At 49.8% G+C, this 24,203-nt stretch overlaps 1 protein-coding gene across 4 annotated transcripts in view; it reads right to left on the minus strand.

Annotated features, from left to right (window-relative positions):
* The window catches only part of AHNAK (AHNAK nucleoprotein), a 54,181-nt gene extending 31,533 nt beyond the window's left edge, over positions 1-22,648 (minus strand). For all 4 annotated transcript variants that reach the window (XM_083477866.1, XM_083477867.1, XM_083477868.1 and 1 more), the window contains exon 1: positions 22,388-22,648. The gene's annotated coding sequence lies outside the window, so the exon portion shown is untranslated. The remainder of the gene's footprint in view (positions 1-22,387) is intronic.
* Positions 22,649-24,203: the final 1,555 nt, after the last annotated feature.

Below are 24,203 nucleotides of genomic sequence, written 5' to 3' on the forward strand. Positions count from 1 at the left end.
GTCCCAGACAAAGTATTCCTCAGCATCTCAAAAACAAATCTGAATGCAGGTGCAAGACTGGTTTGAAGCTCTCCAGTGAAAAGGCTTGTCGGAAGTGGAAAGTCTTTGGTCGGCATCGGAAAGAAGCAGAGACAGCACATGTCTAATATTCCAGGGGAAGGGATTCCCGAGGGCAAGGGTGCCACCAAACGAAAGGCCCAATTCCTACACAGTATGGAACGGATCTCCTGATAAGACAGCAGGAGGCCATCAGCTGCAGAAAGCAGTGATCAACTGGATATATAAGGGGTAAGATGATCTTGTAGGTGTTGTAGTCCCAAAACCAAAACCAGCACCTTGAACTTATCCTAGATGCTAATTGAGAGCCAGTGCCATTCTTCCAACAGTGGGGTAACGTTTCGGTGATATCCTGCACCGGTGAGCAGTTGAGTCGCCACATTTTGCAACAGCTTCCAGACCACCCTCATGAGCAAGCCCAGAGCAGAAAAAAATGGGCTGGAAGCACAAAGAGTTTCATCTGGCATTGGGGGGGCGGGGTTCCTGTGTCTACTGATCCAGGGCGCGCCCACAGACACCTCGTCCACCAGACCCCAGTCTTGAAACTGCCACATCACTGTGAACCACTCCTAGCTTCACACACCTGCTGGCTGGCTGCATCCAGGCCCAGCTCCTTTGTACGTGCATCTAGATAATGCACACTGTTAATAATCAGTATGGTGTAGGATGTTAAAAAAGATTCGGATCACAGAGATCTGGGCCATGAAGCTCATTGGGTGACGCTGGGCAAAATCACTCTCTCAGCCTAGCCGACCTCACAGGGTTGTTCTGCAGATAAAATCAGGCCGGGAGGCAGGGGGGAGATCACTTGAGTGACCGAATTGAGATGAAACACTTACTTTCATGTAATAAAATTTATATAACTGCTTGACTGTAAAAAAAACAAAACAAAACAAACCCACACATCCCTAAGAGGGCTACATGTTGCACTTGAGTGGAGAACAAGATAAAAATGCAACAGACACGTTTTCAGATAGAAATATTAAGGCACACATTTTCAGATTTAAATAGTACCGCACACGTTTTCAGACGAAAATGTACTGCGCACCTTTTCAGGAGTACAATAAATGGCCCTTCTAGATGGGCTCGTACATTTTACGTCTGAAACTCTCACCAAACACAACTACTGGCTATGCAAGCCAAGGGGTCCTACCCCCATAACGCCCCAAGGAATGCCCCCGCCCTCCCCTCTTCTATTGCCCCCCCCCTCAGAGTTCAGTGCCAGCTGCTCCGTGGCTGCTCCCTTGGCAGCAGGGAGGACCATTGAGTGAGGCAGGATCCTGGCTCATCATGCCTGCCTGTCCCCAGCTTTGAAAGAAGAAACCAACCATCGCGAGGGAGCTATGCCAACCACGAGGGCCCCGCCAGTTGCTTCTATTCGGAGGGGGGCCATGTGCTTGAATTCTCCGTATTTTTAGAACCAACTGCTTGGCCTCAAGAGCTATGAGCCGGTCAGGCTTTCTTGGGATCGCCGGGGTTATTACTGGAAAAGGGGAGGTTGCAAAACACAGCACGACATTCCCACAATGTCACGGGAGAGGGTATTCTGCGGCAGAATATCTCACTGGGCTCGAGATAGGAAGTCGTCAAAACAGGGGCCGCGTTTCTGTGGGGAAAGCCCAGAGGCAGCCCTCCCAGGAGGCAAGGGAGACACTTTGGTAATCCGAGAGTGGTGGTCTTCAAGAAGTCAGCCGTGCCCTCGTACCCAGGGGCTCCGTTTCAGTACAAAGGAAGCACCCCAGAGCCCCTAGCACCTCTGAGGTATGGGCAGTGGTTAGAATGTCGGGCCAGGACTGGGTTCAAATCCTACAAAACTCACCATATGACACTCAGCCTGACCTACCTCACAGGGTTGTTGTGTGAGGATAAGGCAAGGCGAGAAATATCGCATGCTGCCGCCCCCTGAGCAACTTCAAAGAAAGGTGGGGCTGAAGATGTACGAAATAAATGCATCTGCTCGCCCCAAATACCCAATGCCTTAGATTTTAAGGGTGGCAAGGGAGGAGATGAATGGATCTGACCGGTACGAGAAACCTCATTGAAATGGTTTATGTATTAAAATGTATACACTCCCCCTTACCCCCCCCGTTTTATAATGTATATAAAACAGAGAGAGCAATTAAAACAGATGAAAATTAAAAGATGAAAAACAAAATTATAAAACAGTCACGCAGAAGAAGTGCAACTGCACACATGGCTTAAAATAACAACATCCAAGTAAAGTCTATCAACGTGATCAGATTATCAAGTATAGTTCCAGATTTGCCAGGCTTATTTAAACATTGCTTGGCTGGGGGGTGGGGGTACTATCAAAAGGGGGATTAGAAAAAAGATAAAAGAGTAAAATTATCAATAAGAAGAATCAGCAATAATTTAAGACTTTTGAGAAACAAAAAAGAACAATAGACTAAGAACAGATTAGGCAGGGAGTTCTGAAGTGCAGGTGCTGCCACACTAAAAGACCAAGCTTTTACAAAAAGCACTCTGCACATGCTCGGCAGCCCTTGATTCTTTATCCTCACTTCACGCGCAGCAGAAGCTGAGCCTTGGCCATGAAAATGATTCCCAAGGCCACAGCTTGGCAGGATCTGGGTGTTTTGCAATATCGCATAGTTCAACAATTCTTTACAAAGGCATGTCTTCGGACCCCAGGGAGGCGGCTTTTCCACTCAGGCTAGCAGCTCACTGTTCATCAGTCTATGGAGATAACCCTAACCCTTTAATAAGGTGATAGCTGCAGAGCAGTTGGTGGGGGACACTCACACATCCCTCAGTGGCATTTCAGGTCCCTGAATTTTCAGCTTTCATTCTTTTCTGAGACGGATGAAAGGAGAGGGGAAGGGTGTGCCTCTCAACACGGGGGAAGAAGCAGAGCCAAGAAAGCAGCTATCTGCCCAGCAGAAGCACGTGGAGCACTCTCAGATTTCAGATTCCGCCCCAAGATTCTGCACTCAGGCGAACGCCCTGGTGTGCAAAACGATAACCTGCTCCTGCTACCTTAAAAGACCACCTTATTTACAATGGCACAAGCTGTCATGGACTCTAGGTCCAAGAAATCAACATGCAACAGCATACCAGGCAGCTGCTACAAGACTGTCCGTCGTGGTTAAGTCTAGGGCCCCCAACACAGCAGAATGAGCTGTGGTAATTAAGTGAAATAATAATACATATAACTGCAATCTGAAAAGCTCCCCCTCCCCTAACAAGACCATTAACTCCAGATTCCAAATGTGCTTCTGTCTCTATGCTGCTTTTGTTGCAACTGGTCAACACAGATGCCCTTTCAAGAGTTTCCTGATTCTCTTTCGGGTGGCACAGGAGGATCCCAAATGGGGTCCCCACTTTCTTTGCCTGCCCCACTCCACCACATCTGCATGCTGCTTCCGGCCCCCAATCAATCTTTTGTTGCCTTTTGGTCATAAGTGTCCCTCAATATCACACAACAGGATTATTCCAAAAAGAGAGAGGCCGGACTGATAAACACACCCAGACTCTGGAATGCTACGTGGGTGGAGACTGAGATGTTATGGAGTGGGGGTGGGGAGATGCAATGGAACAAAAGTCAATGTAATATAAGATGAAGTCTTGTGCAGGTCAGTGCAATAGAAAAAAACCCCTAAATATAATTCTATTAAGCTTAAAAGGCGATTTAGTGCATGATCCTACAAAACTCCCTGGGAGGAGTAAAAAAGCCTCCCATTTGGGATGTCAAAGTGTGTATTTGTGTGTGTGCACATTGTCCATGCTGCACTCTGTGGGTACCATTCTAGGCAGAAGCACTAATCCCTTTATCCTGGCTGGGCATTTTTTAAATTGTTGCTGTTGTGTTTGCCGGGATGGCAGACTGATGCAATGGCTGACTTGACGCTCCAGAACATGAAAAGGGGAGATGAGATGAGCAAAATGAAGGCTGCTGTGTCCCGTCCCCCTCCAGCTAATCCCCACACTACTGCCGCCACCACCAGGCGAAGCAACACACTCAAAAGCACCAGCAGCAAAGATCATACTATGGGTCAGCAAGTGAACCACATGGAGGGGGGGGGGAGATACCACTAGCACTGCAGGTCGTACATACGCTTTTTGCTTCTCCTGGACGGGGGGGGGGGGATACCCTTCATAGTGTCTGTTCATTTGGAGGGGATTTCTCCTTCCCAGTTAGGCAAGAGTCCCTTTACAAGACAATTTGGGTTCCCCCTGCTTCTTCCGTGGTTGCCATGTGCTCAAAGAGTCCCATGGAGAGACGCAGGGTTGTTTCTGAGAGTGAAGGCAGCAAAAATAATTAACGGTGGTGAAAAAGCAGTGGGAAAATCTCCTGCTTTCAGGGGCCACACAAGAGCAGAGGGAGGGCAACTGGCGGACGCAGTCCCCAGATCGTGCCCCGGGGATAGGCCTCTCTGTCCTTGTGACTCCCTAGGCTTCAAATATTGCTTCTCTGCCCCTGCAGGTTAGCCTGAGAGGATTGGGTTGGGAGTCACCAAGATGGCGCTCCTCAAGAATGCGCCCATCTCGTCCCAAACTGGGGGTGGAGAACCTGACACCTTCCAGATGCTGCTGGCTCTTAACTGTCCTTAACCACTGGCCAGGCTGGCTACTGGGGCTGATGGGAACATCTGGAGGGCCCCCAGAGGTTCCCCATTCCTGGGACAGAGTGTTCCCAATGAGGCTGAGAGGGTAACAGTGGGGAGACAGCTTCCCTCTCCATGTCCTAGCTAAGGGCTTCCCCCAGAGACATCTCACAAGCCACTCTGGAAAATAAGGGCCTTTTCACCTGGTCTAACAAGGCCTTTCTGATGACACCCCACCCCCCAGCTCTTAACTCCCTTCCTTTCAAAACAAAAGAGAACCTCATCTGCTAAAATGCAACTGGCTATGCATTTCAATAACAGCTAAGGTGTTATGTTATATTTCTATCCAATTTCTGCCTGGAGAAGGATGCAAGGAAGGTATCAACAGGGCTGTGTTTATTTTAATTGCAGCACCGGGAGCTTAAGGAAACGTCCACATTTTCGGCAAGGGCGGGTGAGGGAGGAAGGGTACGTAACTTGTCATGGGACACCCAGCTCTGCCTGGTGCCAGCATCACAGGGCACCTGCCTAGAGTCACATCCCAGCCTCTGGCCTCTGCTAGCCCTCCTTGCCATTCCTGCCTCTAAACTAGTGAGGAGATGAAAGAGAGAAAGGAGAGGAAGAGGGACAGCTTCTGCTCACCATGGCCTCTCCCTCCACAGTGCAGCCTGGGAGCTCAGCAAGGCGGACCTGCAAATTATTTGCTAATTATGCAAATGAAGTGGGTGGGGAAGTTAAACAGAGGGTGCCCAGATGAAAAACAATGGCTGCTCTGGGCGAAAGAGGGCATTTCTGCAAGCGTGGCTTCTACACCCCAATTAACTTTTTCTCCAAAGCCATTAGGTTTTAGAATGCGGTTAAAATCTAGGAAGGCCAAATGGCTAGGAGGAGGAATACCTGCACATCTGCTTTTGCATCTCTGGCTCTATAAGGACTAGTGGCCAGCTTGGTGCTTTTGAAAAGAAACAAAACATGGAAAACCAGGAATCCAAGCCAAGTAATGACCGAAATTTACGGGAGGTGGCCTGCCCAGAATCGGGGCAGACCTCAGAAAATGGGACCCTACGACAAGTCTGGGTCTTATCGTAGGGCCTCCTTTGCCTTGGTGAGTCCACCCGATTCACAGCCCAGACTTGGGAGGAAAAGGTGCCTCATCGCTGCTCTAGCAAACCCAGGCAAAACTTTCCAGCTGTTGCTCTAATGCAAATATACCCACAACGTACCTGGCTGTGTTTAACTATATAAATTCTTTATACATCATATAAACAGGTAACTCTTTTCACATTATCTAATTGAGTAGAAGCAATTAAGGACCAACATTTAGAACAGGGAATACAAATAGATCAGTTCTTATATACGTAATGTCCAAATAGAAGCTTTTGTGTTCCACATATGTACAGATGAATCAGGTTTTTTAAACGTAATGTCCAAATAAAAGCTTTTTGTGTTCCACGTATGTCTTAGCAAATATAAGTGCCAAACGTAACAACTTTAAGGAGCAGTACTTGCAAAAAGATGAACTTTTCTTTGTAATGTTCCACACCTGCCTTTGCAAAGCATGGTTGTTGTATGCAGCTGCTGTGTGCAGGTATCAGATGAAGGATACGAAAGATCTTAACGTGTGTCTTTGCAAAATATAGTTGTTGCATGCCAGTGTCAGGCGAAAGAACTTAAATGTGACAAGGATTCCTGGAATAATACGTTGTTTCACCCTGCCAGGCTTCGTCAGCCAAGCATACTCCTATTTTGTGTATCAGAGACATGGAACGAGTGATGGTCCTGGCTGATCCTGGACCCCCTGTTAAATGCTCAAGAACTCTGGCTCCCTAAAAAGAGCTCAACAACTCTGGGTAGATCACTGCCAGTTGTTTTATACTGTGAGTAGATCGCAGTGGCGTAGCGTGGGTTGTCAGCACCCGGGGCAAGGCAAGTAATTTGCGCCCCCTAACCCGTGGATTTGCGCCCCCTAACCCCCAGATGTTGCGCCCGGTGCGGCCAGCCCCCCCTGCACCCCCCACGCTACGCCACTGGTAGATCACAATCTCTTGGGAGTTGGAGGTGCCTTCTCTAATGCACACCTTCCCTTTTGAAGGAGAATGGTGACCCTCTGGTTATCTGCTTAATTCCAGGCACAAAAGCTTTGCTATCTCACAGCCTCCCCCTAATTGCATCAAATTCTTCAAAGCTTCGCTATCTCACGGCCTCCTCCTGATTGCCCCAAATTCTTCCCTTTGACCCAATTCATGTCGCAAAAAGCCTCGGGCTGAGATACGCTTGCATTCAACCCTCAGTCCTGCCACCCCACAGCTCGCCTTGGCATTGTACAAGGAGTCCTTTATGCTGCGTCTCAACACTCTGGATCCACTCCACACAGACTTCTGGGCATGGGCGAAGTTCTGCCTGCCCCTTTCTGCCTTCCAAATTGAGGCTGCAAAACTTGCAGAGGCAGATTCCTTCTCCTCAGTCCCAGCCCTTGCAACTCCTCGGGACCGGGAGATGGAAGAGATAAGAGGGTGCTGAGAGTGAGGTTTCACAGGCCTGGTTCATGTGAAGTTAACTTATTCGGGGCGTATCAGAGTATTGTTAAGTCTGGCTGGAGGCAGGTCTCTGGCAGAAAGCGAGGTGCTTTTCCCGCCCACTGCTGCCTGATATCCTTTAGCTGGAAATGCCAGGGACTGAACCTGGAAGCTACCACTGCGTTGCAGACCCTACCTTTCATCAGGAGAGGCAGCAATGGCTTTAGAGGACTGGACAAATTCAGGGAACAGGAGAAGACTATTGGTGGCTACTAGCCAGGATAGCTGTTCTCTAGCTCCAAAGTTGGAGACAGATATGTTTCTGAGGATCAGTTTGCTGGAAACTGCTCTTGTGTTTGGGATTTCCCATAATGGGCATCTGTTTGGCCACTGTGAGAACAGGATGGTGGACAAGATGGGCCACTGGTCTCATCCAGCAGACCCTTCTTACATTCACATGTCTTCTACTCCAGGGTCACTCTCATGCTAGAAACGTAACAACAATCCCAGCTCCAGTCACTGCAGGAAATCTCCCAGCCTAATATTAACATATTTATAAAGCCAAGTGTTCAAAGAGGTTCGCACATATTTCTCCTTGTTGCAACCTTTGCACCAATCCTGCGAAGGAGATCAGTATCAATATCGATATTGCATAACGGAGGCTGAGAGCAACACCTTAAAATTCCTACAACAACGTCTAGGACAAACCACCAAGCCAGATTTGCAGCAGGAACTGAATTCTGAACTCGGAACTGCCGCCGCACTTATCTGTACAGATTTGCAAAATCAGGAGGTTGAAGAGAATGCGCAGAGAATCCTTAGCTGAAACACAAACAAGCATCTAGTCCCTTATGTCTGTGGATGAAAGGCAGGCATGGTATCTTTACAGTCAATAAGTTCTGCCCGTTTCCCTCCCACCTGCCCCCAAATCAGACAATGCTTGGGTGTGGTTTCTCAATGGTTAGGGTGACTATCCTCCTTTCATCTGCATGTAAACAAGATTTTGCATCCCCAACACACACAGTGTTCCTTTCAAAGCATTTTCTCCAGGGCACAATCTGACCTGACCTTCTGGGTGCAGTGGGTGCCGGTCTGTATGGTATGTCAACCCCTGCTGTTTTGTGTTGGACTAATTGTAAGTGGCAGCAACAAAGACCAAATGTTACTATTGCTGGAGGGGAGAGAGAGGTACCCTTCTCTGGGTTGCAGACATAAAGCAGAGTCTGCAGGAAGCCACCACACACACACACACACCCGCCTCCATCCTGTCTGGTTGTTAAACGCTCCCCCCAAACGTAATCAACATCCCTTTTCAGAAGCACTTGGGGTTAGGAATAGGACTAAGCGAGTGCAGCTTAAAATCCATATGCAACTTAACTTGAGGTGCATTATTCAGAAATTCCTGCCTTGGCCCTTAGTGTCCCCCAAAGGAAACCATCAAATGGGCTACATCCTTTGGTGGTCATGCTGGCCCCTCGCTAAACTGACCTCCTGATCTGAAACCTACTAGGAGCAAAGAGAAACCGTTGGCTTCTAGCTGCCTATCTGGGGCAGAAGGGTTGGTGGCTGGGACCGATATGCCTGCAGCCCAATGATCCCTGTGTATCAGGGACAGCTCTTTATTTTCTGATACATCACAGTTGTCTCCAGTTCACCTCTGGAGGATACCTCTGAGAAACATCAGCCCCCATCCCCCTGGCTCCACACAAATTCCACCCCTGAGGGAGGGAAGGATGGGTGCGTTCACCTTGCCTCCAGTGCAGTGGTGAGAAGCCTGAGACCCTCCATATGTTGTTGGACTCCAAATCCCATTGGTTCCAGAAGCCAGCATGGCCAGTGGTCAGGGATGATGGGAGTTGTAGTCCAACAACTTCTGGAAGGCTTAAGTCTTCTCCCCACCCCTCTTCTTCTGAACTGCTTGGCTTTCACTGAGGATTTACGTCCTGTCTTTCCCTCCAACCAGTCTTCCCAGCTGCTAATTCCAGATACACACCCACACAAACCCTTAGCAGGAGGGATGTGGCCATCTCCAAGCTCTGATCGGTGTCATATTCCAAAGCACAGGGAGATTCCTAGCTGTCAAGAGACCATTTCCTAACCCTTAGCTCTCACTGGTGAAAGCATGCATGATTCACTAGCAAACTGCCTAATAAAACCAGCTGCCACTAACAATATTATAGGGCAATCATGTATTTCCAGTGTATACTGGAACATGACAATAAAGCCCCTTTTGCTTTTAAACTACTGCAAGAAGAACAGAAGAGGCAGAGAAGGCACATCAGCCCTGAGTAACAAGCGGAGGACGAGAAAGAGTCAGGTGCTGGTCACGGGACTGAGAACAGGAGGCTTACATAGGCATGTCCCAATTTTCACATGTCAGACATTAAGAGGGTGTGACTATGCCCTGGCATGTTTTCTCTGCAATCTTCTTGTCTCACTATTATTCGCTGCTGAGATTTAATAAGTTGCATAACGCCTGTTTTACGAGTTTTATGTATATCTTGTGATGGCTATTTGACATATAAAACAGATGAGTGGGAGGGGGGGAAGAATCAGTCAGCAAGGACGGACTCTTCTGACCTAGGACCAAAAGGTCAAACACTGTAATCAGAGGCTGATTGGCATCTGTCTGTCTCGGGAGACAATGGAGGAGTGTGCCTTCGGGGGTGAAGTCAACCACTGGAGAGTTACAGCACCTGCTGTCACTGTAGAGACATGTTTTGCAGCTGGGGCAGATGAAGGCATCCAGTTCTGCTCATGCAGGTGGACCATGTGGTCCTCCCAGCAGTCATTCCTCCTCTGGTCACTGCTGTGGATGTATGACCCAAATGACTGCCTCCAGGCACTGTGGTTTATTTGCAAGGGATTCCCACACAAGCTGAGTTATCCTCGCCAGCCTTCATGTTGCAATTGCAGACATCTTTGTAACACAGAGCTGGTTTTTCATCTTTGCGTTGGTCATTAGCATCACATTCTTCCATACCCTTTCAGAGAGGAAAGCCATTGCTGTAGCTGTCTTGCCAATATGCTTGTCCAGCTCAGCATCAATGGAGAGATTGCTGGTTACAATGGAGCCCAGGTAGGCAAAACCATCTACCACCCAAAACATGTGGTCATCAATGCTTGATGTGTGGAGGGCTGGTGACAACCTGACCCAGGACATTGGTCTTTGCTGGGCTGAGGTAAAGTATGAACTCCACAGGTAGAGTTTTGTACGCAGTGATGAGAGGGAGAGAACCTGCACACCTGGCCAGTTCTGCCAGCGAAATTAGGCACAATTCAGTTAATGAATGTATATTGAGTTGCTTAGGTACATCATCTGCTTCTACCTGAGCAGGGATGGAGAACCTTTGGCTCTCAAGTTGTTGCTAATCTAGAACTCCCGTTGTCCCTGACCACAGGCCTTGTTGGTAAACTGAGAATCCCAACACCATGTGAAGGACCATGGACTCCCCATCCCTCATCTATTTTCAGATTTCACTCACCTATGAAGCTCAGTGGATAGTTTTGCTGGGGGTCAGTCATTCTGGAAAGAAGGAAGGAAGGAAGGAAGGAAGGAAGGAAGGAAGGAAGGAAGGAAGGGACACACACCATCAAGACTAGATGGATCTTTGGTCTCATGCAAGGGCTGTTCTGATTAGATTCTCTAGATTCCAGAAAACTGCACAAGATCAGAGTTTCTCTGTTCTCCAGCACTGCAAACAAAGGTCACATAGACTTAAGCTTTCCATGCATCTGCACTGGTGTATTAGGAGTGCTCCAAGAATGCCAGGCGGGGGGGGGGGCTGCTTCTGAAGCAAGGACAATCTCTTGTACTGGGGGGGGGGGCACCTTCCCCGGAACAAGCAGGATCCTGTTCTCTTCCCCTTTCAATTTCATGCCCCTTCTGCTCCAATCAGCGCAGGGATTGAAAGGGTTGGATTGTGCAGAAGAGGAAGAAAATCCTGTCTTTGTTCCACTGGTGATCCAGAGCAACACCAAACCATAAAGTCATATGAGCGGCATTGAAAATTCAATTAGGAAGGCAAAGAACTTGCCAGATACATTGGCTTGGGGGCACGAGCACCCAGAAAGGAGACAAAAGGGAGTGGGTGTGCATGCATGGGAGAGAGAAAGCATTTGCAGCACAAAGGAAAGGCTCACTGACCGTCCTAGTTGCACAAAGCTGGGACACGGGCATGGACGGGAAAGGAAAGCAGAAATATTGTTCAAAGCGGGGAGGTGGAGGCACAGTGTGTTCAGAAGCCCATGTTTCCTGCCATACTCTTGGGGCTCTTGCTTGTGCTGCCATTTTTGCACTTGGGTGTAGCAGCTTCCCAAACATAAAATGCATGTCACTAGCAAACGACTAGTGATCGCCGAAGAATTGATGCTTTTGAATTATGATGCTGGAGGAGACTCTTGAGAGTCCCATGGGCTGCAAGAAGATCAAACCTCTCCATTCTGAAGGAAATCAGCCCTGAGTGCTCACTGGAAGGACAGATCCTGAAGCTGAGGCTCCAATACTCTGGCTACCTCATGAGAAGAGAAGACCTCCTGGAAAAGACCCTGATGTTGGGAAAGATGGAGGGCACAAGGAGAAGGGGACGACAGAGGACGAGATGGTTGGATAGTGTTCTCGAAGGTATCAGCATGCGTTTGACCAAACTGCGGGAGGCAGTGGAAGACAGGAGTGCCTGGCGTGCTCTGGTCCAAGGGGTCATGAAGAGTCGGACACGACTAAACGACTAAACAACAAGTCCTGAAAACCTAAACTACCTTACAACTGCAAGACCTATGTGGGCAGGGGATTATTTTTCAGGGAAACTGAAAGGGGTCTGAGAAAGGCTTTCACTTCTCCTGGTGCAGGTACACCTCCTTCAGTCGCTGCAGTCAAACAGGTTCAGTAGGTTTTGGACGCAATGCAGAAAAAACCAGCCCTGCAAGACCTATTTAGCCAGGCTTTAAGAAATGAGAAACAAAACCCTGCCTACATGTGGATTGTGTGGGAAGCAGCAAAGTGGGATTACCTGGGGGGGGGGGCACAAGAACAGCAAGCTATGAAGACCCTGGCCAACAACCTGTTTGAGATTTGAGTGTGCGCCTTAAAGAGGTGTCCCCCGGAATCCTCTGCTGCACTCATGGGTTCCACCTTGGCAGGCCTAGAGTACACAGACACACGCCCCGCAATCAATTCACACACCCACACATCCCATTGGTATCGTGGAGACCAAGAACACATACCCAGCCCTTCTGTGCGCACATGCTCCTCTGTGATAGCTGACTGTACAATAACCTGGCCAGACACATCCCAGGCTCCTTGGTTCCACCGACTTGCCCTGGCTTGTCTATTGAAGCTGATGAGCGATCTCCAGGGCATGAACAGGCCCTTTTGCTGGTTCCCCTTTGTCTTGTTTTCAGGTACTGGGGGAACAAGCCCAACCGCTGGCACCTTCCTCGCCACCCAGCTCTTCACACCTACTGTGTTGGGGCAAGCCCCAAAGAAGCAAGGGAGATCAGGCTGATAATGATATTTAAAAAACAAGAGAGGGGGGGGAGGCCAGAGCAAGGGAAGTGAGCAGCTTTTGCCACTCCTGTTGCCCCCGGGGGCTGCAGCAGGCTGGGATCTGGCATTCTGCCTGTGCCCCAACCCTGTGACACTCCAATCCTAGAATTCCTGTGGCTGTGTCTCCTCCTTGCATCACCTTCACATGAAGCAAACATGGCGCTGTGTGCTCCAGTCTTTGTGAAATTGGGTCAGACTGGCCTCCAGACTCCAGACCCTCCCTAAGCTCATTTGGGCAAAGGAAGCTTCCCAAAGAACAGCAAATGACTCCTGTGTCCTGTGTTGAAATTTAATTGTAAAGCAGGGACATCTCTTTATGAACCTAAGAAGAGCTCCGCAGGATCAGGCCCATGGCCCATCTAGTCCAGCATCCTGTTTTCACAGTGGCCAACCAGATGCCGGGGGGGGGGGGACACCCCAAGCAGGACCTAAGCACAACAGCCCTCTCTCCTCCTGCATTACCACCTCTGGCTGCATGGCATAGCCACCATGGCTAGTAGCCATCAATAAACTCTTTCCTCCTCCGTGAATTTGTCTAATCCTCTTTTAAAGCCATCTAGACCGGTGGTTATCGCTGCCTCCTGTGGAAGCGAGTTCCATAGTTTTCTTCTTTTTGTACAGTGCAGAGAAAGTATTGTGTGTGTGTGGGGGGGTGTTTCCCACGTGCAAAGCTAAATTCCAGGTCATCCAACAAAACTGACGGGCTTAAGATTCAGGACAGATAAGAGGAAGAACTGCTTTGCAGTGCTTAACTGTTCCTGCCTAACCTAGTTGCTTCGATCAGGAGAGATGGGTAAAGAGAGATGGGGGCTTTTAGCTTGTGGCACTCCATCTTGGAGGGAGAAGTCCCTTCCCCGAAAGGTCCACACAAAAACGTTTTCGTTCCTCCAATTTATCTTATTATAGATCACTTCGGTGCCTTGTTTTATTGTGATTTTGCTTTCAAAAACAATTTGTTGTTTCGACTTTGCATTATTTTATTGTAAGCTCCAGCAAAGCTGCTGAATGCCAGTTGCTGGGAGTCAACAACTGCTCAAAGCGGAGTAGGTGGGTGGGTGCCTCTGGACCCCCACCCCCTTTGAAAGCTTCCCACTGCCTGAAACAGATCGCTGGGATATATGGCCCTTTGGCCACATTTAGCAAGGCTCTTCTTACAGATTGCCAGTATCCTTCTGTTCAGGACCATGTAGGCTGATAACAATGCCATTATCTTCTGCCCAAGTCAGAGTCTTCAGTCCGGCTCTCAACAATACGCACTTGCAGCAGGAATCAAGCAGCTAGCTGCCTTTATCCTCCCAAGTTCAATCAAACTCCAGCAGGTTCCTCCGACCCAGCCTGCCACATGTCAAAGAGAAAGATGCCTTTGCAGGACTGAGCAACACACCCACAAGGCTCCCACACTGCATGGGCTGGTCCTGCCTCTCATTCCAGAGTCACCGGTTAGGGCAAACAAGCGCAGATCTTTTATCTCAAGAGGCGGAGGAGGAGGGTGGTGGTGTTTGCCTTTCCTCTGCCAAAGTCAAACTGCCCCTCAATCACCTACGTTCAGGGAAGAGGATCTTTACTGTCTACCTTCCTGTTTAAATGCTATCTCCTGCCCATGGATTTTTATTTATTTATGTTAGATTTAAACCTCACCCTTCCTTCCAAAGGAGCCCAGGAGAAATGGGGTGCAGAGGAGGGAAAGAAGAACAGGATGACGATAGAGACGCCAGTGAAACAGCCCCAAAGTCTGCCCATCCTCAGGCAGATGAGAAGACATTCTCCCACTCCAGAAGGCAGAAGGGGTGAAGTTGCACAGAGCAGCAGAATCACAGAATGGTAGAGTTGGAAGGGACTCCCAGGGGTCATCTTGTCTAACCCCCTGCAGTGCAGGAATCACGGCTAAAGAAGCCCTGACAGAATCAGTAACCCCCACACCGTATGCCAGGAGAGGGCTGTGAGCATGCTCACATAAAAAATGACACCCACCCAGCCACAAAGGAGGTTGCCCACTGCTTCTCTCCCTGATCAGGGCCTTTGCCTCCATCCAATCGGCTTCTGCCAGCGGCAGACGCATTTCCACATCAGGCGCAACCAGATAATTAAATCTCACACAATCACTTCCAACCCAGAGATTTAGCCGAATTACCCAACCCCAGCCAAGGCTTCCCGTTGCATCTCTGCATGACTCACAGCTGTGGGAAACAACGGCACACTTTTGGTTTATCTCTTTTTTTGTCCCAATAGCGCCCTGGTCCAATCCAGAATGCATAAAGAGCATGATCCCCTTCTGAACATGAGGCTGCTTAGGCGGATACTGAACAAATCCAAAATTACAATCTGCTGGAATTTAAAACCACATATATTGGACAGAATTTGTGTTCTCACAGAAAGCCATGGAACTGGGTCCAGCACTTGACCCTCTGAAAACTCTCCTTGCACTTTTCCTCTTTGTAACCATAAGGGCTTCAAAGTTGGTTGCTACTGTTTTAATGAAACTGAAGGAGGCTGAATGCGCGAGTCCAGTGCGTCAATTTCTTCTGTATATGATGCTCACACACAACACACCAGAGACTCATCCACAAGGTTCGCATTTTAAAAGAGCCTACTCAAGGCCTAAACGGATGAAGCTTGGAAGACCAGCATGCGCATGTATCATATTTACCTAAAAGTAGCTGGATGAGGCAGGGACTCCAAAAGTTACTGGAGCAGAGCAGCAATGGGGAGAGGCGGTTTTATTCTTTCACCTACACCAGTTCCCAGTTCTAATTTCCATTCTGCCCCCTGCCCCGCAAGCTATTAGAGCAGTAGCAGAAAAGATATGGGTACCAATAACCAGGAAAGGGGAAGTTTTAATTGATAGCATAGAAAAGCACAAGAGCCAGGGGCGGCGGGGGGAGATCTTTCTATGGGAAGCTGGGACGCTTGGAGCTAGAACAAAGGAGAGTTGGCAGCTGTCAGTCAGGAAGCTTGGAACCTCACAAGTCTTCAAAGAACATGGTGGAGGCTCTTGCTCTGCCAGCCAGTTACGCCCAGGGCCGTCTGCGCTCTGTACTCTGTACTGAGAGAAGCAGGATTTTGCAACATGCAGGATTTTGCATGCTCTTTCCTTTTCCATGAATACTTATGGATGCATGTAATGTGGATGCCCTAACCGCACAAAATCTTTACCCAAAAACCCCTCTGATATTTCAGTGGGCATAGCCCAGATATCTTCAAGCATATATATATGCACAACCATTAGAGCTAGGAATAGGTGAGTTTCTTTTTCTTTTCTTTTTTTAAAAGGAAAGCTAAGATTCTTTGGGAACTTAATTCCGCACCCAATACTTTTGGGGATTTCCTCCTCTAATATTTCATGGAATTGTGGCCGAACACACTCTGGCTTAATTTTGCTGCTCTCAAAAGTGTGGAGCAAAGCCACAACAGCCCTCATGGATAGGTCAAAATTTAATTCCCATTAAGGTGGATGACATGTGTCTGGGCAGTTATCGCTCCAGACTTGGGGTGGGGGGAGAGAGATCACCTTGAACCATAGGACTCAACCCCGTCCCCATACAGCTGCAACTTGCAATTGGAAGAAGCGGACCGCCTCAGTAAGAACTAGGCTTAAGTTTGCCCGTCCCTTTGTCAATTATCACACTGTCAACGAAAAGCCAAATTGGTCTTGCAGCTGTTGGTTTTCTAACTAGGCAAGGGAAGCTTCCTCCCCTCCCCTTTTCACCTTCGTTCTCATGTACCAAAAGAGGAGCAAGGACATGAGGGTCACAGGTCTCTTACACACCCTCAACAAACATGTGAAGTCTCCCAGAACTGCAAAAAACAGGTTACTGCCTTTGATTAAGAGGACGAAGGGATGGGTGTATGGGAGGCTAAATTGTACAGAGCTATTTTCAAAGGCAGGACTTTGTGTGAATGCTGAGATTTTGGAGAACGACAGGGGCACGACGGATGGGGGACAGGATTCAACTACCTGACAGTCCTGGCTTTTTCTTTTTTAAAAAATCGAGTTTCTAGTCCTTATAGTTGTGAAATGTATGCTTGAAAGCGTGTGAGCTGATGAAATCTCAAGAAGCCGGAGGAGCTGCTAACTGAAACTTTTTCTGAAATGCCAGTGCCCTTGCCCGCTCACCTAGTACCAGCAAAACCAGAATGATGCAAGAGTTGAAGTTATGCAAAGCAATTATGAAAATGGATTGAATTCAGATGATTTTTAATGGGTTACTCACCGCCTCGGCTGAAGGCTCCACCATGCTTCTGAAATTACTAACAGGGACCAGCCTGTGCTTTCTGGATTTCCCAAGAGCGACATACAACCTCCCACTTTCCTCTCTCTCTCTTTCTCTCTTCCACACCTCATATCTTAGCCCCACCAAGGCAATGTTCTCCTCCATTTCTGGAGCTGAAATCCCAGGCGCCTTTTGCTTTCCATGTGTCCTTCTCGTACAGGATTATTCCACCCTTTTCAAAGACAATACCAAACTGGCAAGGAAACAGTTTTTCTCCAAAGCAGCATCCGCAAAAAATCTTGGACAGGAATCCTGGAAGGACCAGGCCTTTGCAGCACATTCTGAGCTACGTTTCCTTTAGGAACATATGAATTAACTCCACGTCTCACGTGCGCCAACCTCGTGAGCACAAACGCTGCCGCCGCCCTTGCAGAGCAGGGATGTCCAAAGGAACTCAATTCTCTCCCCCCCCCCAAAAAAAAGGTTTTTGGTTGCGTTTCTTTGCTTTTTAAAGTCACCCACAACTCTCTCCCAGAACTGAGAAGGCACCCCACTCCAAAATCCACAGCTGGGCAACACATCTCTATTAAAATCAGCCAAACTGTTACAAAACAGTGTGCACATTTTTTATTTGTCCAGATGAGGGTTAAACTTTGAGATCTGCATTTGAACTCAGCCTGAAGATGGAGATTGCAGACTGATTTAGCCTTCTGTTAGGTGCTTGCAGGGATCAGGTTACACACCTAGGATTCTCTTTGTTTCAAAAAGGCAAAGCCAGGCTATTACCCAGATCTGCCTCACACCATATACGAAATGCCCAAGTTCCTGGTTAGGCAGAAGTAGAAAAAGAGAGCAACATTATAGCCTTTACATTAGGAAAGCCAGAGATTAATTTTGGGTGGTGCACTAGCTAAAAGAGTCGACCAAAGCCAAGTTATGTAGTACAATGGTACCACTGGTTACAAACTTAATTCTTTCTGGAGGTCCTTTCTTAACCCGAAACCATTCTTAACCTGAGGTACCACTTCAGCTAATGGGGCCTCCCGCTGATGCCGCTGCGCGATTTCTGTTCTCATCCTGAGGTAAAGTTCTTAACACGAGGTACTACTTCCGGGTTAGCGGAGTCTGTAACCCAAAGTGTTTGTAACCCGAGGTATCACTGTATTACCTAGCAGCTGGCAGGCATGCGATCCTCAAAATGCAAAGCTTCTCTTCAGGTGGTCGAAAACCATCCTCCCTCTGGTTGTCGATTTGTCCCTGAACAGCGAAATTTGGTATTGGGAAGACCACGTCCCAAAACGTACACTAGCAACCTGAAATAATTGCAATCACCCCCCCTTTTTTTTTTAAGAAAGACTCCAGTGGGAAAGACCTTCTTTCGGACCCTAAAGTAATGTTAACCTTCAAAGCGGTTTCTCTCTCTCTCTCTCTCTCCTCCCATTGCTTAATTGTGCCCTCAACAAACCCTTGCAGCAAAGGGACACATGGTGAAAGGCAAATTAACACACTGTGCCTTGAAGACCAGGCCAGGAACCACCTCATGAACAAACTGGAAGAAGGAATGCAACACAGGCCTTACCAGCCAGGAAGGTGCAAGGTGGACAAGGCAGGGAAGCTGGAAAACACAGAGTCCCTTTCAAGAGCTGAGGGGAAGAAAATGCCAGTGAGGGGGAAAGGAAACGTTTGCGGGGGACTCAGCCAGGGCTGTCTTCAGGTTGCTTTGTAAGCCTTCTTGTCCTGTCCTAGCCATCTCTTAAATCTGCTGTCTTTCAATGGGCTCTTCAAGGTCCTGCTTCTCACTGAGGTGGTAAACTGAGCCCTGAGGTCAGGGCTATACAGCTACAGGTTGCAATTTATGTGACTGAATATGCGCCCATGCCAACAAATAAAACCCAGTGATCAGGGAGCATTCAGTCAGCTGAGTCCCCACCTGCAGTCTAGTAATAAAGGCACAGGGTTGGCTACTTGAGGACTACTAGGCCTCAGAATAGGGCAAGAGTGGGGAACATGGGGCACTCCTGATGCAGCTGGACTCCCAACGAGGATGACCAATGTTCAGATGGGAGTTAGATGCCAGCAATATCTGGAGGGCTCCCACTGGCTGCCCACGCCAACAAAGCGTCATGTCAGGAGTTGGGAGTTTTTGAACTTGAAGTTCTCTCCCTCCCTTACCAACCAAGCGAGCCACCCCCTCCACAGCCCCCAAAGTCCTCAGGCCAAAGCCCTAGCTGACCAACTGTGCCTCTGGCGCCAACCATGAATCTTACCACTTTAAAAGAGACAACACACACAAAACTTTGTCCGGCCTGCTAGCCTGGCCAAGACACCCCTTGGCCTTGCTTTGTGTATGGGTCACTCCCCCCCCAACTTGGTTCACTTGGGACGTTTGGCCTCTCCTCGAAGACACTTTGAAAAGTGGGGTTGGGGGAGAAAGTGTCTCCACTCCCGACCCATCAAAACCCCTTTTCAGAGCTGTCCATTCCAGTGGAGACTTATAGGGGAAACCCAGCAACTTTTGTGCTAGGAAAGCTTTTGGGACGCCTGCCACGCAGGACAAAAAAAGGGGGTGAGAGTTAATGTTCAGTGTCAACTAAATTCAAATAAACTTTTGTAGTTGTCGTGGGAGCTCCAAGCGAGCTGCCATGGGGCCAGGAGCTGCTCCAGAAAGTGTCTGGGGGGTTAGTGCTGCACCAGGCCAGAGGTTGCTTGCTGCAGAGGTGCCACGCCCAAAGGAAACCCATGATCCAGCAACCACGGTGGTGGAGGAGGAAGAAGCGACAGAACCAGTATGCTCCGGCCTGCCCTACCTGCCAGGGCAGAGGCCAACACCCTTTCCACCTAACCAAATCTCGGCCTTGCCCAGAGATACAGAGCAGAACTGAGAGCAAAGCTGGGTGTCATTGTGGACCCATCTGTGGCTCTGGAGAGCCAGCCAGGAGGAAAACAACAATCCTGGATGAGAAGAAGTGGAGGAACTCCCCAACAAGAGTGGACTCTATAATAAGACGGAGCTCGAAACTGGCCCCTACAATCTGCTAGGGGAACCATGTCTGCTACAGGACAAGGATGTGGGGTACACAGTACAAAGGTGGGGGACTTATTGCCACTGTGGATTCCTATAGGGTGGGGCACAGAGCTGCTCAACCGCATAGCCCAGGGGGCACAGCCTCAGAAATGCACATTTCTATAAATCTCCCCAGTGGGCCCCTAAAAATTAAACTCACCAGTGTTATGGAACAAGCACTCCCCTCAGCTACATAAACTCCCACAGAATTATTTGCAGCCCCCTAGATCAGACACCCCACATGGTCCCATTAAAATATCTGTGTTCCTAAAGAGGAGAGTTTGGCTGCAGAGGGAAGAGAAACTTTCGTAACTCTACCCTACAGAAGAAACACATGTCTTCAAGTTTGTCCCATGGATTTGTAGACACTTCTTCAAAGCCCCATGGAATAGCTTACCAATTGCTGTGCAAAAGGCCCCTTGCTCCCCCAGAATGCCCCATACACCGACAGAAAATAGTCTTCTTTATTGAAAACCTCCCCAAATCTCGCCCTGCTCCACACCTACACAGCTCCAGCTGACAAGCCACGTGCAAAATGCTTTCCCTCAGACTCATAGAGCTTCCAGATTCCCCCAGCCTCACCCCACAGAAAAGCATGCACACAGCCAGTTTCTGTGGAACTTCACTACCCCTCCTTCAAGGCGCCTCCTCAGACGAGACCCCCCCCCTACTTTGCATGCAACGTGTTGGCTCTTTTGCCCCTCTCTCCTGCTTGAGAGAGATCCCTTCCTGGACTCACCCGCCCCCCCCCCCAATCCCAAGTTTTGGAGTGGGGCTCAGCCCCTCCCTCCCTCTGCCAGCTAAAAAGCCTGCTTCGCATTAGTCAGTCTTTCCAACCACCGCATTCCAGAGGCAGCTGGAGGGGGGCCAAGTGAGGGGGGGGAGCGGCAGGGAGGAGCTTCCCCACCTACTAGAGGGCCAGCCCCGGACTGAGCCAGGCGAGGCGGCCGCGGCGACGGACGGCCGCTCCCTCTCCGGCGAAAAGACGCGCAAAAGTTTGAGCCCAGGAGGAGTCGCCGCGCCTGTTGCAGGCTGGATCCGAAGTGACATCCAGCGCAAGACGCAAAGCCTCCCCCCCCCCATTTTTTTTTGCACGCGGATTCGTAAGTGCAGCACATTCCCCATTCTACAGAACGCCAGACTTTTCTCGACAAGCTATGCGAAAGGGAGCCACTCCGAATTAAGCCAAGAGAAAAAATACTCTGGGGAGGGAAGTGGAATTTCGAAGCCCATCCAGCCCCTAGAAACAAACACACCCTTGGGACGGGGGGGGGGGGCAGAGATGAGTTTTGCAAAAGACTGTGCAGACCTTACTCCCCCGTAATCCGAAAGAACGCAAAAAAGGCGTCAGTCCCCCAAAATTCAAAAAGTCCGAAGAGGTTGGGAGGGGATCTCTAACACACACACACACACACGTTGTTTGCAACCGCCCGATCTCCTGAGGATTGCACGCCTTCCGATCTGCAAACTGGATGCCACAAAAAGAAGTCACTCCGGAGTAAGCCAACGCCTTGACGGGCATGCGCACCAGCGTCTTGTGCAGCAACCCTGGGGGGACATCCGAGCTCCCCTCCATCAGACTCGCCTCCGGACAAAACCCTACTTCCAAAAGCACCACCCCCTCGCATCGCCCCTCAAGCCCCCCCCCCCAGCCAACTAGCCCAACTAACGTCGTGTAAACAAGCCGATGGTTTTCACACACACACACACACACACACACACACACACACACCGCCTATCCACACGCGGATAGCCTCCCAGTTGTGGATCCAGCCCCGCTCCTACACCAGGTCTTGCTACCCCCACTTCTCAATGGGCACCCCTCCCCTGAAAGTACGATAGGGCGGGGTCACACCCAGCGGAAAGCCCTGGACTTTCTCGAAGTGAGAGGGAGTGAGTGGGTGGCTCTAATTCAGAGTCATTTCCATAACTTCGGTTTCCAATAAATACGAATCGGCACAGATCCCGGAATCTCCCCCTCGCTTGGTCACCTCTCCGCACCCGAAACCGATCCGGTTTCCACGCGCACCAAAACTTCCAAACTTTCCCATCAACTTCTCTGCAAAAAAAGGGCTGCGGAAGCTCCGCCACCCTCCCGCCTCGTGTGCCAAGGGCGTTGCCCAGAGGTGCCAAGACTGGACGGGGGGGCTAAGCAAACAGAGAGGGGAACCCTTTTCGACAAGGCACAGCTTTTAAAACATTCAAACTTTTTGAAGGGGACGCTTGAAGGAGACTAACTTGTGCTCTGCAAAAATGTGCCCAAGTTTATTTTCAAGTATGCAGGAGGATTTGGGGGGGGGGGATTAAATAGAGTCCCGTCAGCCCTGGTGAGGCTGTGACCGTGCGATGGGACTACCAGACCTCCCCCCCCTTTCCCGGCCCAAGCTGACCACCTCCCCCCACTGCCTGCCAGCCCGCCCGGATGGTACCTGCGGGTCCGTGGCCTTCAGCTGCCCGGCACTGCCATGCCCGGCGTCGTCCCGGTCGCTGCTTCTGCCCAGACCCCGATCCTGTCCTGGATTCCTGGAGGCGGTAGCTGAGCCCCGGCGAGCAGGCTCTCTCGTGTTGTATCCCTGCCGCAGGAGCGCACCGAGTGGGCAGCACCCAGTCTAGGGCTGGGCTCTTGTAACTCTCAGCCCGGGATGGGTGTGACTCTCTCTCTCCGCTCGCTCGCTCCCCTTCCCGGAGCTGGGGAGGGAGGGACCAAGCCAGGCTCAGAGGAGAGAGAGAGAGAGAGGCAGCGGAGCAAACTCTGCCCCCCACCCCACTCACTCTCAGAAGAGGAGCCTGCTGGATCAGACCAGTGGCCCATTTAGTCCAGCATCCTGTTCTCACAGTGGCCAGCCAGCTCTGCCTGGGGGAAACCGAGCAGGATCCGAGCGCAAGAGCCCCAGTTGTTCCCAGCTAGCAGCCATGGATAGCCCTCACCTCCATGAATTTGTCCAGTCTTCTTTTAAAGCAATCCCAGTTGGTGGCCTTCCTGTGGCAGTGAGTTCCATAGTTTAACTATGTGCTGCATGAATTACTTCCCCTGCCCCCTCCGTCCTGATTCTTCCAGCATTCATCTTTCATGGGATATCCACAAATTTTGGTGTTAGAGAGAGGGAGAATTTTTTTCTCCTCTATCCGCTTTCTTCCTGCCATGCAAGATTTTGAAAACTTCTATCATGTCGCCTCTTTACTAAAAAGTCCCCAGCGCTGCAACCTTTCTTCATGGGGGGACACTCCACCCCTAGATCATTTCGGTTGCCCTTTTCTCAAACTTTTGCAATGATGCAGTATCCAATTCCAGTGGCGTAGCATGGGTTGTCAGCACCCGGGGCAAGGCAAGTAATTTGCACCCCCTAACCCGTGGATTTTAGCACTGATTTTAGCAGTGCGAGTGCGCCCCCCCCCCGATGTTGCGCCCGGTGCGGCTGGCCCCCCTGCACCCCCACGCTACGCCACTGTCCAATTCTTCTCCAAAAGGACAGTGCCAGGACAGGAGGTGGGGGCAACCTGTGGGGGCAGCCTCCAGGTCTTGATGGACTTCCAGCAACCAGCATGCCAAATGGTCAGGGATGAAGGGAGTGGCAAAGGCAACAACCCCCAACCCCTCTGTAAAAGGGAGCCCTACTGGATCAGGAGGACAAAAAGGCACCGAGGCCAGCCTCCCACATCCTCCCAGAGAGGTTAGTCAGATACCTCCCAAAGCAGTAGATCCCCCCTTCATGTCCCTCAGCAACTGGTGTTCAAAGGTAGACTGCTTCTGAATCTGGAAGCTCCATTTAGCTATATGACAACTAGCAGCCAGCGTTGGTGGCTCTTCTCCTCCACCTATTCCATAAATTTGTCTCTGACCACCTTGCCATATTCAGGTTGCCTCTTCCTAAATTCTGTAAAGTGTGTGTGTGTGTGTATTACTATTATATATAATATTTATTATTATAATATATAGGTAAAGGACCCCTGACCGTTAAGTCCAGTCATGGCCAACTCTGGGTTGCGGTGCTCATCTCGCTTTATTGGCTGAGAGAGCCGGTGTACAGCTTCCGGGTCATGTGGCCAGCATGACTAAGCCGCTTCAGGCGAAACCAGAGCAGCACACTGAAACACTGTTTACCTTCCCGCCAGAGCGGTACCTATTTATCTACTTGCACTTCGTGCTTTCAAACTGCTAGGTTGGCAGGAGCTGGGACCGAGCAGCGGGAGCTTACCCTGTCGCGGGGATTCAAACTGTCGACCTTCCAATCAGCAAGCCCTAGG

The sequence above is a fragment of the Podarcis liolepis genome (genome assembly GCF_965112155.1).
Source record: "Podarcis liolepis genome assembly, chromosome: 15".
Taxonomy (NCBI): Eukaryota; Metazoa; Chordata; class Lepidosauria; order Squamata; family Lacertidae; genus Podarcis; species Podarcis liolepis.